The sequence below is a fragment of the Penaeus monodon genome, chromosome 19 (assembly GCF_015228065.2).
Source record: "Penaeus monodon isolate SGIC_2016 chromosome 19, NSTDA_Pmon_1, whole genome shotgun sequence".
Classification (NCBI taxonomy): domain Eukaryota; kingdom Metazoa; phylum Arthropoda; class Malacostraca; order Decapoda; family Penaeidae; genus Penaeus; species Penaeus monodon.
Window position 1 is genome coordinate 44,091,240 of NC_051404.1, and position 5,712 is coordinate 44,096,951.

General features: G+C 40.1%; 1 pseudogene; it reads right to left on the reverse strand.

The window, feature by feature from the left end:
• Nucleotides 1–2,246: 2,246 nt before the first annotated feature.
• On the reverse strand, nucleotides 2,247–5,603 carry LOC119585414 (annotated as a pseudogene).
• Nucleotides 5,604–5,712: the final 109 nt, after the last annotated feature.

Sequence of the window (5,712 nt, forward strand, 5' to 3'; positions counted from 1 at the left end):
GCACCACAGGTATGCGAACGGGCGATGGCCATATTGCCATTTTGGATGGTTTCCTTTCTTCGGTGCGCCCTTGCGTCTCTAATTAAACGCCCCACCTCCAGGAGAATATGTAGTGAATTTCGGGGCTCGAGAGAGCTCTTAGTCTACACCCAAACCCTTTCACAACTTGGATAGGTGGCAACCCCTTGCGTGAGTGAGCGGTGGAGTCACTACCGGTAGGCAGTTGGCGGGTAACCTCGGTTGTGAAAAGGTTTGAATGTGGGAAAACCCCTGTATTTATGTTATTGGTGCTTTTTGGGGAAAATGGATACCGGTATCTCTCAACTCCTGTAGACCTAGGAGGTAAACTTTGTTGGGCTTTCCCTCCATGCTCATATCCACACCCCATGATTCACGACCTGGGGAATACTGTCAGCTCCTGTAGAAAGGGTGAATATCAGAGTAGCTACACACAAACCACCACAGATTCGTGGTGGCAGCGGTGGGATAGACATGGAAGATAATTTATTATTTAGTTCCTGAAAAAAAACATGAATAATTATAAAGTCAATAAGTGTAAAAAATGTGCAGCAGACCTGACATACATATTCTGCTGACAATCTTTGAATATAATTCACTTCTGAACTTTAGTTTGTAAAGCTTCATATAAACAGGTTTGTGCCTCTCACAAAAAATAGATAAATGAAAAAAATGATGTAGCCATATAAAAGACATACTTAAGTTATGAAAACTGTAAAGCTCCTGGCAGACCGTCTTGTTCATCCAACTAGAGAAATATGTAAAAGTATTTAGCCATCCTGTAGTGTAAGACCTTAGTGCAATGAAACATCTAAAACTAATAAAATCTTTCGAAAAACATCTATTTCTTCCCTCTTAACTTACAGTTAAAGAGGTAGGCCAGATCACCCAGTTGAAATGGTTAATGAATCATTCAGGTCGAGGGGTTTTTCCTGAGACCTCTGCCTCATCTTCCAATTTCTTCATTGTGACTTCCCCTTGGAATGGATTTTATGTAGTAATGAGGGTGTCAAACCTCTCTGCCCTCTTGGTGTTATGTCCTTTTTACTTAGGACAGAGACATTGGCTGGAGACCTTCCTGAATGGTTAGACCTGGCACCCAAGGTTTGGGTAGATACAGAGGAACTGGAGCCAGGTGACTGAGTGGAATGGGCATTAGTCCTTCTACTGGATCGTGTGGAAACGGTAGAACCTCAATAAGTGGGTTTTGGGGTCCTCTTGGACCCCCAACTTCCCACAGATAGAGCAGAAGTGTTCTCAGCTCGATTTTTTTGCCTGCTCGTCTCAATCTCTTTCTCCCAGGAGTTGGTGGTCCTGATCTTGAGTAGAATGTAGATAATATTTTAGAATGCTTTCCCCCCGAAGAGTCTAAAGATGTTTCTGAGTGTAGAATCTGATGAAGACTTCCGTTTTTGGTGGTTGAAGGCCAGAGAATGAAGACCTAGGTTCTCAGTAGCCTGCGCCAGGTTCAACAGCTGTATATCTTCTACAGCATTGTCAGCCCTTAATTTTTCAAAGTCCTGAAGTGGTTTGAACTGCATTTCAGCAGAATAAACAAACCGCATATAGGGAATTTCTCCTCTGAAGTTCAGATAATCTTTTCCAATGGGGGTCAAGAGTGGTGCACCGACCAACCGTCATGTCAATAAGATATTTGTTGCTGAAAAGTTCTTCAGTTGAAGAGCATGCCTCTTGGTACCGAATCTCCCAATGACTTGTCTGACATTACTTTCTCAAGCAATGGAGTGATCTTTTTTTCTTGTTGCAGCCACAACTAGGTTGGCAATATCTACACTGGTCTTTGTCTGTTGCATATTGGCGAGTAGGTTTCTTGAATACCACATCTGATGAGACAGCCTTGTCATTTCTTTTGAACAATTTTCAATGATTTTTGTATAAGTGGAAGATCTGAATCATTTGAGCTTTCCTCTCCAGTGGAAGATGATGGTCTTGGCATCTTAATTTCACTGAGCCGAGTCTCAGACAGAGCAGCCTTTCTCAGTGTGCTAGGAAACCCAAAGCTCTCGCTTTCCCACTGTTTCAACTCTGTTCTCATTTTGGAGTCTGCAAGTTTTACTTAGGCCTCAAGAGTTCTGTTTTCATTGCTAAGTCACTTTATTGTTAACTCAGACTCATGCAGCTTCACTGTTGTTGGTGACTTCTGCTCTTCCAGTTCTTGTATTTTCTCAACAAGATCTGCCTGTTTCTTCCTCTCATTCTGAAGACTCTCACTGAGTTTTGTTGACATGATCCTGGAACTTTATCATATGATTCTGATAGTATTCTTCTGACTTTTTGTTTTCATTGAGCTCTGCCATGACCTCTGACAGCCTTCTCTTTGCTTTTTCATACTTATGGTCTAAGACCTGCATCTCTTTCAACACCTCTTGCACCTCAATTTGTACCATGAGCTCTTCAACCTGTCTTGTACAATGCTTTCATCTTCTGAACAACTGATTGTCTCTCTGCCCGAGCATTATCCTTGACAGCTCTTCTGTTCAGCTCTTAGTTGACCTTTTACCTTCATGTTCCATTCTCAAATCCTCCTTTGCTGCAATGACTTCCTATTCTTTGTCAATGAACTTTGTTTCCAAAGATAAAGCATGAGCTGTGTGTTCCTCCATTTTTTTTCTTTCTCAATCTCCTGGCTTTGTAAGCGGAGATTGGATTATTTGCTCCTCACTTCCTTCACAAGCAAGGAAAGTCTTGTCATCATTCACTCTTCAAACATTTCTTGTTCTTGGGCCTTTGCTATCTTTTCATCCTCTAAGGATTTCATTTTAAGTTCTAATTCAAAGCCAGAAGCATCCCTGGCAACCACAAGCAATGCAATTTCTTCTCTCTCCTTATTCTTTTGCTCTTCACTAGCTGAACGGACAAGTTCCATCTCTTGCTTCATGACTAGCTTGCTTTTGGAATTCTCATTAGACTGTGACTTCAGTTCAGCAACTCTCAAGCTTTCCTTTTCCTTCAGTTCAAAGATTTCCTTCTCCACCTTGCCCTTTAGCAACTCATCAGTTGAGCTAGTCTGCTCCAATTCTTGCTAATGAGTCTTGAGACCATATTTTTTCTAAGAGTATTATATATACTGATGTTATGTTCTTTGTAATTCTGTTCTTGTTCCTCTTTTTCCCTCTTTAGAGTCTCTAGGCTCATCTTCAGTAACCCAAGCTCTTCTGTAACACTTAGTTTCACAGCTAATTTCTCTTTTTCAAGGGACTCTTTTTTTTCGTTATTTCACAAACAGTTTCCTTGAGACTGCAGACTTCAGACTGATATTTTTGTTGCTCCTCCTCTATCTGTGCTTGTAATTCCCATAGAGCCTTCTTTTCTAGGAAACCATCTTCCAACTGCTTAACCGTTAATGTCGATTTCTCTTGCATTTAAGCATAACATTGTGTATGCTGCTGTAGTGTAGACACAATCCTTTCTTTCTCACTGATCATTTTAATCAAAGACACCTTTTCTTGGAAAAGCTCTTTAGCCAGAATTTCTTTCTCTTCTCAAAGTCTTGTTAATAGTTCATCCTTGTCCTTAATCTCTTGTTCCATATCCCTCTTCAGAGTCAACATTTCCTTATCTGCTTCATTCTTTAACGAAGAATAAACATATTTCTCTTGTATATTTTCCAATAATGACGTCTTCTCTTCTTGAATCTTGTCTAATTCATGCTTAAGAGACAAGACTTCATCTGATTTTCCTGCCAATTCTGACATCATGGCCACAGTCTTAGCACACTCACTTTCCTTGATCTCAGATAGATTCGTCTCAGGATCACTCTTCATAGTTTCGTGTTGGGACTGAGTAAGTACAAGTTTTTCTTCCACAGCCTTTAGAACTTGAGACTTCTCCTCTAACAGTTTGTTGAGCGAGGAAATTTGGTTCTCGTTATTTTGCTTTTCTTCCTCCCCCTCCTTCCTGACCCTATCCAATACAAGCTGGACAGATCTCACCTCTTCAAGCATTTTCCTTCCTATTTCTGATTTCTTTTCTGAGAGACATGATCATTACATGTTGTTCCTCAATTTCTTTTTGAAGCTTTTCTAAAGTTTTGTTCTTTTAACAAAGACTTTCTTTTAGAATCATTATCTCAGTCACTGTCTCTTCCTGTTTTTCTTCTAGATTTTTCTTGAACAAAGCTTCTTTTGTGATCTCATTTTTCAGTGCCTCTTTCTCTTAGCAGCTCATCATTTGTTTTCTGTTGGGTGTCACTTGCAGCAGAAGTATCTGTGAGGTCACTCTGCAGCTTTCGTATATGCAATTGATGTTCCTCTTCTGCCTTTTTTATATCCTCCCTAGGGTAGCTTACACAAGTTTCCTTTTCTTGAAGAGCTTGCATGTGAGCAGTCATCTCATTTTCCAGTATTCCTTTAGTCTTTCTATTTTGCTCCTCAAGTAGATTTAACATTCTTTGTTTAGTCTGCATTTCTCGAACTATGGCTGCCTTTTCATTTGTCAAACTTACCTGAATCTTGCATTTTCTGTTTCAAAGAAAACAGCACTTCTTCCTTCATGCGTGACATTTCACTGTGGGCTGAAGCTTCATCTTGCAATTTCTTTTGCAATGATGAAATGACTTCTTCCTTTGCCTTCAGGTCTTCATCTAGCGACACTTTATCTTTGTTGTGCCTTTCTACTGCCTCTTGCATTTCTTCTCGTTTAGATTTTAGAGCTTCCTTTTCTTCAGTTATTTTGGTAATGGATAGCTTTTCCTTTTGCAACTGTTGACTAATCAGTGCTAAAGCCTCTTCCTTATATTTAATTTCTGCTTGCAAAACTCTTTCTCTTTCAAAGGACTCCATATTAGACTGTAATTCTTGCTGTTTTGATGTTAAAGCTTCCTCCTTTTCCCCAACAATTTTACTAAAACAGTTCTACTAAATTCTTCTTGCAAAGTACACTTGGCTTCAGTTACCGCCTTCAAACTTGTTGAAGTGCATTGCAACTCCTGGCTGGCTTGTTTTAGCTTACTTTCAACTTCTTCCAATTCTGAACAACGTCCAGCCAGTTCCTTCATTTTTTTGGTTTAGTTGTTCCTTCAGGGTCAGGATAGAGACTTGTGATTCATGAAGTTCTTTCTGTAAGCCGATTTTCTCAGTCTCTACTTGCAAGAACTTGGACTGACTTCCCTCTAGTTGAGAACATGTTACCGTATTTTGCTCTTGAAGCTGTGCATGCTGAACCATCAACTGAGAATAATTCCCCTTAGCTTGCCCAAGTTCAACATTATGGCATCATTTTTACCTGTCAGAGCTTCAACCTGGGCAAGGAGTTCTGTACTCTACTGTAAGGGGTTTCTCCTAATTTTTCTTTCAGAGCAGCATACTGAGTCTGAAGTGTGGCTAATTGCTCTTGAGTCTCACCCAAGATCTTATCTACAATTCCTTCAGCCATGTTCTCACATTGCCTCCAGTTCCACTTCTATTTGCTGGAGAAGTGGGATCATAGAAATTCATTAGAGATCCACCCTCAAAAGACTCGTCAATAGTACGGTTAACTGGTCTGTTATTCTCCAAAAGACATTATTGTAGTTCTTCAAATTGACTTTTAAGATCTACTAGTAGAGTTAACGGGGATTCTATCATGCCTTTTCTTGAATTCTTTCATCTAGCCCTGCCTCCTTACATTTGTGTTCCTGTAATGTTGCTTCTGTTTGCTGCTTCAAGGTATCAAGGGTTTCTTCCTGAGTTCTGA